Here is a 13,879-nt window from a genome sequence, read left to right on the forward strand (position 1 = left end):
TCAGCATTCCAAGTTTTAAGCCATAAAGCTTTTCTAGCTAAAATATCTAGAGACATATACCTGACATCAACTCTAATGATATCAAAAGATGGTATCACAAATAAAATTATTAGCATGTTATAGAATAATAATAATGCTATAAAATTATGATCTGTTACTTGTTGCGCTAAAGCTTCTAACCAAAAAGTTGAAGCTGCAGCAACATCCGCTAAAAATATAGCAGGTCTAAGAAGATTACCTGAACATAAGTAAGCTTTTCTTAGAAAGGATTCGATCTTCCTATCTAAAGGATCCTTAAATGAAGTACTATCTGCCATAGGAATAGTAGTACGTTTAGCAGGAGTAGAGACAGCCCCATTAACCTTAGAGATTTTGTCCCAAAACTCTAATCTGTCAGATGGCACAGGATATAATTGCTTAAACGTTTAGAAGGAGTAAATGAATTACCCAAATTATTCCATTCCCTGGAAATTACTTCAGAAATAGCATCAGGGAGAGAAAATACTTCTGGAATAACTACAGGAGATTTAAAAACCTTATTTAAACGTTTAGATTTAGTATCAAGAGGACCAGAATCCTCTATTTCTAATGCAATTAATACTTCTTTAAGTAAAGAACGAATAAATTCCATCTTGAACAAATACAAAGATTTATCAGCATCAACCTCTGAGACAGAAACCTCTGAACCAGAAGAACCATTATCAGTATCAGAATGATGATGTTCATTTAAAAATTCATCTGAAAAAAGAGAAGTTTTAAAAGACTTTTATGTATACTAGAAGGAGAAATAACAGACATAGCCTTCTTAATGGATTTAAAAAATAAAATCTCTTATGTTATCAGGAACACTCTGAAAATTAGATGTTGACGGAACAGCAACAGGTAATGTAACAGTACTAAAGGAAATTTTATCTGCATTAATAAGTTTGACATGACATGCAATACAAACAACAGCTGGAGAAACAGAAACCAAAAGTTTATAGCAGATACACTTAGCATGGTAGCTCCAGCACTGGGCAGTGATTTTCCTGAAGTATCTTCTGACTCAGTTGCAACGTGGAACATCTTGCAATATGTAAAAGAAAAAACAACATATAAAGCAAAATTGATCAAATTCCTTAAATGACAGTTTCAGGAATGGGAAAAAAAATGCCAGTGAACAAGCTTCTAGCAACCAGAAGCAATAAATAATGAGACTTAAATAATGTGGAGACAAAAATGACGCCCATATTTTTTAGCGCCAAAAAAGACGCCCACATTATTTGGCGCCTAAATGTTTTTGGCGCCAAAAATGACGCCACATCCGGAACGCCGACATTTTTGACGCAAAAAAACGTCAAAAAATGACGCAACTTCCGGCGACACGTATGACGCCGGAAACAGAAAAAAAAATTTGCGCCAAAAAAGTCCGCGCCAAGAATGACGCAATAAAATGAAGCATTTTCTGCCCCCGCGAGCCTAACAGCCCACAGGGAAAAAGTCAAATTTTTTAAGGTAAGAAAAAATGATTGAAACAAATGCATTTATCCCAAGTATGAAACTGACTGTCTGAAAATAAGGAATGTTGAACATCCTGAGTCAAGGCAAATAAATGTTTGAATACATATATTTAGAACTTTATAAAAAAGTGCCTAACCATAGCTTAGAGTGTCACAGAAAATAAGCTTACTTACTTACCCCAGGACACTCATCTACATGTTGTAGAAAGCCAAACCAGTACTGAAACGAAAATCAGCAGAGGTAATGGTATATATATAAGAGTATATCGTCGATCTGAAAAGGGAGGTAAGAGATGAATCTCTACGACCGATAACAGAGAACCTATGAAATAGACCCCGTAGAAGGAGATCATTGCATTCAAATAGGCAATACTCTCCTCACATCCCTCTGACATTCACTGCACGCTGAGAGGAAAACCGGGCTCCAACCTGCTGCGGAGCGCATATCAACGTAGAATCTAGCACAAACTTACTTCACCACCTCCATAGGAGGCAAAGTTTGTAAAACTGAATTGTGGGTGTGGTGAGGGGTGTATTTATAGGCATTTTAAGGTTTGGGAAACTTTGCCCCTCCTGGTAGGAATGTATATCCCATACGTCACTAGCTCATGGACTCTTGCTAATTACATGAAAGAAAAGTTAAATCGCCCTGATGCAGGAGACCCATGGCTGGATGTAAAGGAATAGGCAGTCCCAGGTTACGAAGCAACAGCAATACATTTCTCCAAAGGCCCGAGATTCTGGGGCATTCCCACCAAATATGGATATGTGTACCAAGATTTCCACAATTCCTCCAGCAAAGAGGAGAGGCGGATCTATAGTACTTATTTAAAGTCACCGGGACAAGATGCCACCTGGTAACTATTTTGTTATATAACTCCCATAATGTCGCACAGTGTAGATATTTTTTGGTTCTCATTATCTCTCTAAACCAGATGTCAGCCTTGATATCTACCCCAACCTCCCTTTCCCATGCTCTAAACTGGTTAAGCTTGACTGGTTCTGTTGGGGAGATCAACAGGCTATAATGGAACAACAGGGCTCCTTTGTATGGCTTGTTAGTTTTCCATCTCTGTTCCCACTTTGTAAGTTCTCTAACTTTTTGTCCAGTCAGGCCCCAAGACCTTAGGATACTTATTAGTCTGAGGTATTCGAAATGGAGTGAGTCAGGCAGAGAGAACTTCAGCCTGGCTTCCTCAAAAGAGATCACTGTGTTATCCCTAAAGAGGGCTGTAATTGAGAAATCTGCAGTCTCTGCCCATGTTCTAATAGAATTGTGAATTTTATTAGCACTCTGATTAGATGATAAGAAGTAGGAAATAGCCTGTTCCCCCAATTTGTGTTAGATACTTGTATATAAAGACTCAACATCAGCTGTCACCAAAATAGACTCACTACTTAAAGTAAAATTTTCCAGTTTTTGTAAGACTTCGATTGTATCCTTTACTTAGGAAGGTAATGTGTAAAGATACTCTCTCAATCTTTGATCGATATACTGACTGGCTTTCTCAGTTAAGCTGTTATTACTGCAGAAACTGGGTCGCCCTGGAAGTTTTTGGATATCTTTATGGATTTTTGGAATAAGGTAAAAAGTGGCTGTAGTTGGATGTGATTGTATCAAAAACTGTTTTTCAGATGTGTTTATAACTTCATCTTTAAAAGCATTCTCAATAATTTTATTATATTTGAGGTACATCTCTGTGGGATTTCCAAACAGCTTTTTATAGCATTGTATATTGTTAAGTTGTTTCATAGATTCATCCAACTACATTTCTTTCTGCCCTAATACTATGTTTCCACCCTTGTCAGAAGATTTATTGAGAGTATCATCCCATGACTGAATTTCTTTTAGTGCCTTTTTCTCTGACACTGATAAATTCAATGTGGACCAATGCTGGGGTAGTTGTTCTATTTGGTGACATACTGTTTGATTGAACACTGATATTTCAGGGGATAGGCTATTAGAAGGTACATATTTGGATTTATTTTGTATTTGTTCTTGCCAATTACCATCAGAGCACTAGTTCAAACTTATTTAAATTGTTAGTAGGACAGAAACTTAACCCTTTAGAGAGAATTGTAATATGGTCATGATTGAGAATATGTTGTGTGAGGTTTATCACTTTCAAGTGCCCATCCAGATCTTGGAGAATGGGCTTGGTTGTCTCCTGGTTTCCCTGGATGGCGGGGCTTGATTTTTGCATTTGTTTGGCCTGGATTGTTGTGGTGTTATGTTTCTTGTAGTTATTAGGGCTGTTTGTGGGGCTTGCCCTAAAAAAAGAGGAGTATACAGCAGGGGTAGTAGACATAGTGCTATTATTAATTGCCAGTATTTGTGATCTGGTATAGGTTCTGGGCTGAGTGTTGTTTCTGAGACTTCAAATTCACTTTCGTTAAACCGTATTGGGTTTTGTGGTCTATTAGTGTTATAAGTATGATTATTATATTTTCTCTGCCACTTGTACACTCTTTTGTTAATAAGATCACCTTGATCTCTCATATTTTTGTTTTTTTTTTATTTGATATCAGCTCGTTTTCCAGTTTGTCAAGTTCAGCTTGATATTGTTTATATAGAACATTACATTTTTCTAAATGTTCAAAAGATTTCAGTGTCATTTTGCTTTTGTAATGTTTCTTCCAATAGTTCAATCTCATCTTGATCTGATTCAATTAGAATCTTAATTAATGTAAGTGAACAAGTAGTAAGTGCTTTTTCCACCTGTCTATATGTTCCTGCTTTTTAAGTTCCTATGCTGGGAACATTTTTATCCTTAACCCTCTTGGTATCATGTTGTCCTGTTGATAGCTCTTAACAAATGTAAATTACACCAACGTTTGTATACATTTTTATGTGATTGGCATAATAGATTATTTATTTGATCCTCTCTTAAGCTGTCAGATGTATCGTTAGATGCAATGAATAAAGAATTGAATTATGTTAGTCTTTTTTGCTGTCTGGCCAGCAGGTCGTTCTGTAGATTCATTGTTTATTTCAAAATACGTTTATAACTTAAACTACAAGAGTCTAAATTAAAAGAAACCTAGAGTATTCCTAGGTATTATACAATCTTTGATAAAAGAGAAAGAGACTAATATATAATATAAATGTCTTCTTATTCACCTTGGCAGAGAGATCTATGGGTGATAATAAGTAGTAGTACTTTAAGCAATAATTAAATTCAAGAAAATATGAGACCACAAAAGAATGGGTATGCTCTAGGAGTGGTGACACCGTTAATGTTGTTACTGTGTTGAGCATAAGCAATAGAACTAAGCTGATAATATAAGCTGAGCTATAGATCAAAAGTACTTAAAGACACAGTACCCGTTGGTGTTGTAAAAATATATCAGTCTCCTCGCTCTAGCACTATTATTTAATTAATACTTGCTTCAACATAAGTTACTATTTCTTTTTAATGACACGATGAGTCCACAAATCATCTTTATTACTAATGGGAATACCTCTCCTGCCCTGCAGGAGGCGGCAAAGAGCACCACAGCAAAGCTGTTAAATAGCTCTTCAATCAAGAGTTTATTATTTTTTAAGTAATACAGGATTGTGCTGCTTTGTTCTAGGGTGTAGCCGTATTCCATATCAGTCTCTTCAATAGAGCAGTGGTGGCTTTAGAGCAATGGGAACTTGTGGGACATAATTCTCACTGCGCCTCCCATATCTTGATGGTCTAAGTAAGATGTCTCAGGCTTTATCTTTCTCCACAGGACTATGTGAGGGAGAGGACCTCTCGATCCTGCTGAGCTGCCCTGCTGTCGGGCAGATTTTAAAGGTAAGTGCTGCTTTTTATTCTGGGTCAGTAAACAAAGATCTCAGAGGAAGTGGAGCACTTTATTTAATTTGGGAAAGAACTCCTATATTTAAAAGGAGGGGATTTCAGTGACAGCACGTTATTAGCAGGCACTGGGGCTTTTCTATGGGGGCCTTTTATCACTTGGGCTGAGGGTAAGGACTCAGTGGGAGGTGATATTGTGATCACTATTTGAGCGAGACTGCGATCTAGAATGCAGTAGCCAAATTTGCCCCCAGGTTTGTTAAGGATTCACTTAGCTCCCAGTGGCGTAGTTGAAACAGATAATATGGCAACCGGGAGCTTGAGTGTTGTTACGCCCACGATGGGCGGAGCTTTGTGTGGCGCCAGTTTGAGCTGCACATTCTTCTTTCCGATTATGGAAACGGAGGGACTGCTTAACAAAGTATTGAGTATTTAGAAGTGGGTCTGGACAGCGATACAGCTGCGTTCCAGACCTTTTGGTAACCAAGTTGCACAAACTTTTGTAAAGAGTCTCTACAAGCACATTGCTTAATGTTCTCATATAAGTGGGACCGGATAAAGCTACAGCTGCATTCCGGACTTTTTATGATTTATAAGCAGTAACGTGTTCTATGTTAAATCCTACTGTACACAAAATCATGAAATAAAGTTTGGGTATTAGAAGGGCAGTTGGGCACCTCAGCAATGTTTAGCTGAGGTGTAGATAGTTTCTGCAGTAATTATGTACTATTTTCATTTCTTTGTGCACTAAAAAATAAAAAGTTACATTTTAAAATTTAAAGAGACAGTAAAAAAATTTTATGTGTTAAATTTTATTACAAAATGTCACTCTTTTCTGAACCTACTTTTTCTAAGGTGTTTGATGTTTAGGAGTCTGTTGACAATGGTCAAGCTATGCCACAAATTTCTCCTATAGTGTCCCAAAAAATGTATGGCCCACATGCAGTGCCCTGCGTTTCCTCTCACACTCCACCTGGAGTTACCCTGCATTTCATGCATTATCTGTTTTTCCTACAAGGTAGAAAACATTTCTAGAGGACATATTTTCAATAATTTATGATGGATTCAGTAGTTGCTATTCCGAATGTTTCTTCCTTCTATCCTGAAAGAGGAAGATACTTCGGTAGTATATGAGGGGGACTTCTCAAACTCAGATGGAGTAATATCCTTATCTGATCCTGAGGTTGTTTTCCTTCAGTTTTTTTAGCTTGATTACCTTCATTTGTTATTTGAGGAGGTTTTAGCTACCCTGGGCGACCCCGACTAGTCTATCCTAGAGTGTCCAGTAAGTTATAAGGAATGGGAGTGACCTTTTCTCCATCCCCTATATTTAAAAAGATGTTTCCCATAGCCAACTCAGCTAAGGAGGCTTGGCAAACAGTCCCTAGGGTGGAAGGAGTTTCCACCTTAGCTAAGAGAACTACTATACCCTTATAGGATAGTTGTGTTTTCAAAGGTCCTATGGACAAAAATTAGTAAAGGTATGTACACCAGGGCTTACAATGGCAACCAGTTGTGTACTTTGCTACCGTCACTAGTGCGGCGGCATATTGGTTTCATGCGTTGTCTGATGCTACTAGGTCAGAAACTCTCCTAGATGAAATCCAGGATAGCATAAAATCTTTATTACAAATTCTTCCCTTCAAGTTATCAAACTGTTCCAGCTCACAGAGTTTTATGGTTAGAACATTACTCTGCAGAGTATGTTCTGAGTCTAAGCTTTTTTCGATTCCTTATAAGGGAAGGACCTTGTTGGGACCTGGCTTAACGGAAATAATCTCTAATATTATGGGAGGTAGGAGTTTCCTTCTCCCTCAGGAACAAAAGGGAATCATTCCTAGAAACAAGCTATGGCTTGGGTTCGAGATGTTCAGGATCCCTGGGCAGTAGCAATAGTGGCCCAGAGATACAAGATAAAGTTCAAAAGTTTTTCCTCCCAGAGGCAGTTTTCTGCTTTCAAGAGAACCTGCCGGGGAATTAGCTCAAATGGTAGAGCGCTCGCTTAGCATGTGGGAGGTAGTGGAATCGTTACCCGCATTCATTAGCTGTAGACCAGACAAAAAGAGAGCGTTTCTACATTGTGTAGTAGATCTCTCCCACATGGGAGTGATAGTTCCTTTTTTCCGAAGCAGGAACGGGGTCCATTTTAGATCTCAAGAGTCTAAACAAATTTCTCAGAGTACCGTTCTTCAAGATGGAAACTATTAGTTCCATTCTTCCTTTGATTCTAGAGGGTCAATTTATGACAACAGTGGATTTAAAGGACGCGTATCTGCATTTTGCCATTCACAAGAATCATCACAAATTCCCAAGGTTTGCCTTTCTGGACAAGCACTTCCAGTTCGTGGCTTTTTCTTTTAGTCTTGCCACAGCTCCCAGAATTTTCACAAAGGTTCTGGGATCACTGTTGGCGGTGCTCCGGACACAGGGCATTGCAGTGGCACCCTATCTAGATGACATCCTAGTTCAGGCACCATCCTTACAACAAGCAAGATTATCGTTCCTACGATCTCACGGGTGGAAGGTAAATTTGGAAAAGAGTTCCTTAGTCCCAAATACAAGGGTGACTTTATTGGGAACCATAATAGATTCCTTATCTATGAAGATTTTTCTGACAGAAGTCAGGAAATCAAAGATTATTGATACTTGTCTAGTCCTTCAGTCCACTCCTCGGCCATCAGTGGCCCAGTGCATGGAGGTAATCGGGCTGATGGAGGCGGCAATGGACATCATCCCGTTTGCATGGTTCCACCTCAGACCTCTGCAGTTAAACATGCTCAGGCAATGGATTGGAGATTATGCAGATTTGTCTTTTTGAATACTACTGGAGCAGGAGACAAGGAATTCTCTTCAATGGTGGTTATCTCTGGATCATCTCTCCCAGGGAACCTGCTTTCACAGACCATCCTGGGTGATTGTGACAACAGACACCAGCCTTCTAGGGTGGGGAGCCTTCTGGGGCTCCCTAAAGACTCAGGGAGTTTGGACTCAATCAGAGTCTGTTCTTCTTATAAACATTCTAGAGCTAAGAGCGATATGCTCTTCTGGCCTGGCCTCAGTTAGCCTCGGTCCAGTTTATCAGATTCCAGTCAGACAATATAACATCAGTGGCTTACATCAATCATCAGGGAGGAACGAGGAGTTCCTTAGTGATGACAGAAGTAACCAAAACAATTCAGTGGGCGGAGGCCCATTCTTGCTGCCTGTAGGCAATCCACATCTTAGGGGTGGACAGCTGGGAGGCGGACTTCCTAAGCAGGCAGAGCTTTCATCCGGGGAGTGGGAACTCCATCTGGAAGTGTTCTCCAGCCTGATTCTCAAGTGAGGTCAGCTGGAATTAGATCTCATGGTATCCTGACAGAATGCCAAGCTCCCGAGATACGGGTCGAGGTTCAGGGACCTTCAGGCAGTACTGAATAAATTCCCTGGCGGTACTTTGGACCTTCAGGCTAGCATACCTATTTTCTCTGTTTGTTTTGCTCCGGCTTAGCCTCGCAGGATTTGGTATGCAACTCTGGTGGACATGGCATCTTTGCTACCCTGGAGACTTCTGTGAGGAAGGATCTTCTAATTCAAGGTCTATTCCTTCACCCAATTCTAGTTTTCTCTGAAGCGGACTGCTTGGAGATTGAACGATTAATTTGATCCAAGCGGGGTTTTTCTGACTCGGTCATAGAGACCATGATTCAGGCTTGTAAACCTGTAACTAGTAAGATTTATCATAAGATATGGCGTAAATATCTCTATTGGTGTGATTTCAAGGGCTACTCTTGGAGTTGAGTTAGGATTGCTAGAATTTTGTCATTTCTCCAAGAGGGTTAGGAGAAAGGATTATAAAAAAGTTCCCTAAAGGGTCAAATTTCTGCCTTATCTATTTTGTTTCACATACATCTGGCAGATGTTCCAGATATACAATCTTTTGTCAGGCCTTGGTCAGGATCAGGCCTGTGTTCAAACCAGTTACTCCTCCATGGAGTTTGAAATTAGTTCTTAAGGTTCTTCAAGGGGCTCCGTTTGAGCCTATGAATTCCTTAGATATTAAATTGTTATCTTGAAAAGTTTTTTTTCTTGTTGCTATTTCTTCTGCTCGCAGAGTGTCAGAACTCTCGGCATTGCAGTATGAGTCACCTTACCCTATTTTTCATCCTGATAAGGTAGTGTTGCGTACTAAATAAGGATTTCTTCCTAAAGTAATTTCTGATCAGAACATTAATCAGGAGATTGTTGTTCCTTCCTTGTGTCCTAATCCTACTTCTCAGAGGGAACGGCTTCTGCACACTTTGGATGTGGTTCGTGCTTTAAGGTTTTACCTGCAGGCGACTAAGGATTTTCGTCAGTCTTCTGTTTTGTTTGTAGTTTTCTCAGGAAAATGTAAGGGACAGAAAGCTACGGCTACTTCTCTTTCTTTTTGGCTGAAGAGTATCATATGTTTTGCATATGAGACTGCTGGACAGCAGCCTCCAGTGAGAGTTGCGGCTCATTCCACGAGGGCTGTTACTCTTCCTCATGGGCATTCAAGAATGAAGCTTCGGTGGTACAGATTTGCAAGGCTGCAACTTGATCTTCTCTTCACACTTTTTCAAAATTCTACAAATTTGACACTTTTGCCTTGGCTGAGGCCGCTTTTGGGAGAAAGGTTCTTCAAGCAGTGGTGCCTTCCGTTTAGGTTCCCTGTCTTGTCCCTCCCGTATCATCTGTGTACTCTAGCTTGGGTATTGATTCCCATTAGTAATTAAGATGATCCGTTGACTCATTGTGTCATTAAAAAGAAAACAAAATTTATGCTTACCTGATAAATGTATTTCTTTTTTGACACAAGTCCACGGCTCGCCCTGTTATTTATTTTTGGTATGTTATAAACTTCAGACACCTCTGCACCTTGTTCTTCCTTTCTCTCTTTAACTTCGGTCGAATGACTGGAGTGGGAGGGAAGGGAGGACCTATTTAACAGCTTTGCTATGGTGCTCTTTGCCGCCTCCTGCAGGGCAGGAGAGGTATTCCCATTAGTAATTAAGATGATCCGTGGACTCATCGTGTAAAAAAAGGAATACATTTATCAGGTAAGCATAAATTTTGTTTTACCTTATATATTTAGACTGGTAGTTTGCTTTTAAGTGTGTGTGAGCCACACGCAGCTCTTAAAACTTTTTTTCTGCTTTTTAAAAAAAATAATAATCCAATTAAAAGTTACATTTTAATATACCTTGATCCAAGTAGTTACTGATAGTACATAAAAGCAAACCTTTTTTGAGCATACCCATTCTTTTGTGGTCTCTACTCATTTTTTCTAGTGAAGATGTCATCTCTGCCAACTTGGAGGTTTCCTCTGAGGAAGGACCTTCTAACTTGGGGTCCATTCCTCCATCCAAATCTTGTTTCTCTGAAGCTGACTGCTTGGAGATTGAACGCTTAGTTCTGTCTATGCGTGGATTTTCTGAGTCGGGCATTGAGACCATGATCCAGGCTCGCAAGCCTGTTACTTGAAAAATTTACCATAAAGTATGGCATAAATACCTTTATTGGTATAAATAAAAGGGCTTCTCTTGGAGTAGGGTCAGGATTCCTAAAATTGTCTTTTCTCCAGGAAGGTTTGGAGAAAGGGTTGTCAGTTCTCTAAAAGGTCAGATTTCTGCATTATCTATTGTTTCACAAGCGTCTGGCGGATGTGCCAGACGTTCAATCTTTTTGTCAGGCCCTGGTCAGAATCAGGCCTGTGTTTAAACCTGTTGCTCCTCCTTGGAGCCTTAATCTTGTTCTTTAAGGGACAGTCTACACCAGAATTGCTAGTTTAAAAAGATAGATAATCCTTTTATTACTCATTCCCTAATTTTGCAAAACCAACACAGTTATATAAATACACTTTTTACCTCCGTGATTACCGTTTATCTAAGCCTCTGCAAACTGCCCCCTTATTTCAGTTCTTTCTTTTGACAAACATTCATTTTAGCCAATCAGAGATTGCTCACCTGAACTCCATGTGCGTAAGCACAGTTATCTATATGACACACATGAACTAACACCCTCTAGTGGTGAAAAACGTTCAAAATGCCTTGAGATAAGAGGCGGCCTTCAAGGGCTTAGAAATTAGCATATGAACGTCCTAGGTTTAACTTTCAACTAAGAATACCATGAGAACAATGCAAAATTGGTGATAAAAGTAAATTGGAAAATTGTTTAAAATGCCATTCTCTATCAGAATCATGAAAGTTTATTTTGGACTAGACTGTCCCTTTAAAGTTTTGCAGCAGGCTCCGTTTGAGCCTATGCATTCCATATTAAGTTGTTATCTTGGAAGGTTTTGTTTCTTATTGCCATCTCTTCTGCTCTGAGAGTTTCGGAACTCTCAGCTTTGCAGTATGATTCCCCTTACCTTATCTTTCATGCAGATAAGGCGGTTCTTCATACTAAATTGGGGTTTCTTCCTAAAGTGGTTTCGGATAGAAATATTAAATCAGGAAATTGTTGTTCCTTCTCTGTGTCCCAATCCTTCTTCTCTTAAAGAACGTCTGTTGCACAACTTGGATGTTGTGCATGCTCTAAAATTCTACCTACAGGCGACTAAGGATTTTCACCAGTCTTCTGCCCTGTTTGTTTGTTTCTCAGTAAAGCGTAAGGGTCAGAAGGATACTTCTACTTCTCTTTCCCTTTCCCTCTGGTTGAGAAGTATGATTTGTTTTGCTTATGAGACTGCTAAACCGCAGCCTCCTGAGAGAATTACAGCTCATTGCACTAGGGCTGTCTCCTATTTCAAAAATGAAGCTTCTGAGGAACAGATTTGCAAGGCTTCAACTTGGTCCTCTCTGCATACTTTTTCCAAATTTGATACTTTTGCCTCGGCTGAGGCCTCTTTTGGGAGAAAGGTTCTTTAATGGGTGGTGCCTTCTGTTTAGGTTCTGCCTGTCTTGTTCTCCCTTCCTGTTCATTCTGTGTCCTCTAGCTTGGGTATTGGTTCCCATAAGTAATTGAATAATGTTGTGGACTCTCCATATCTTAGGAAAGAAAACAAAATTTATGCTTACCTGATAAATTTCTTTCTTTCCGGACATGGAGAGTCCACGACCCCACCCTTTATCAAGAGTTATTTTTGACTAAACCTCAGGCACCTCTACACCTTTGTGTTATTCCTTTTCCATTTCCCTTCGGTCAAATGACTGGGGAAGTGGCACTTGGCAGGTTTGCTGTGGTGCTCTTTGCCTCCTCCTGCTGGCCAGGAGTGATATTCCCACTAGTAATTGAATGACGTTGTGGACTCTCCATATCCGGAAAGAAATTTATCAGGGAAGCATACATTTTGTTTTTTCAGCCCCCAGAGGTTGGAATGGACTCCTGCACACTTCACATCTCTGGCCCTGCAACATCCTACTTGCTTGATCGGTGCCTGAGCTTATTTATATTAGGCATAGGCATTTGGCTGCTTCGTTAGCTGCCAAATGCAGAAGTAGGCAGCCATTCGTGGCTATTTTTGTAAGGTGGATTGATTCTTGTGAAAGATTACCACACTAAGATCTGTGCAAATACAGATCTTAGCGTGGTGATTTTTCACAAGAATAAATTGAATACTGAAAATAGCCGCAATCCACGAGTGGCTGCCTAATTCTGCATTCGGCAGATAACGAAGCTGCCATATGCCCCAGCCTAATTTTTATCCATCCCTAATTGGCAGAACAATTGGGATAATATAAAGTTTCTCGAGGCTTTACTCATGTGTTCCTGGCATACAAAACATTGCAAATGTCACTAAGAAGTTTTACATGCATTTCATAGACAGATTTTTTTCAATGCAGCACTTAAATTGATGATGATATATATATATATATATATATATATATATATATACATACACACATTAATGTCCCTTTAATATAGAAGCAAGATTAGGGTAGAGGTGATACCGTATGAGCAAACTATACCATAATGGGCAGTTATAAAATGTACAAAATGAACACAAAATATTTTTCATTATTTTGAGTATTTCTCAAGAGTGTAGAATGGTACTAACAAAACCAAAGGTCACAGCTGTAATGAATTCAAAAAGGATATGAGTTTAATTAATGTAATAAAACATTTTAGACAATATCATTTCTGATGCGGAGGAACTGTAAAATTATTATTAATAAAAAAAATATAAAGTATAATCTAGCTCCCAATTCTTAGCTATTTGATTTTACTACACTGACAGCTGTGGGTGCAGCATTTTCTAGGTCAGCAAGAAAGAAAAAGTTATTTTCTACAATATCTTTCTATGAAAAGTTTTGATACTTCTAAAACACATTAAATTTACTTTACTTTTTTATTCTGAATTTAGGAAAAGTAACCCCTCGAGGACATAGAAGCTTTGTGACCTTTAGAAGACAATTTTATTGGCATATAGGATTTTTTATTTTTATAAAACTTATTCACTGTATATACTGGAAGAATCAGGAAGTTGATGGTACAAGCTGGTATCGCCTTTTCACTGATGCAGAGTGATTTCCCTCCATACGCTGCTATAGTATATGGAGCCAGATGCAAAACCTTCTGCTACTTAAGGTTAGGGTTACAATTAGATATGTTGGCAATATCGCTCAAAACATCTGGATTTTGTTATTATCA

Source organism: Bombina bombina, chromosome 1 (assembly GCF_027579735.1).
Source record: "Bombina bombina isolate aBomBom1 chromosome 1, aBomBom1.pri, whole genome shotgun sequence".
NCBI lineage: Eukaryota > Metazoa > Chordata > Amphibia > Anura > Bombinatoridae > Bombina > Bombina bombina.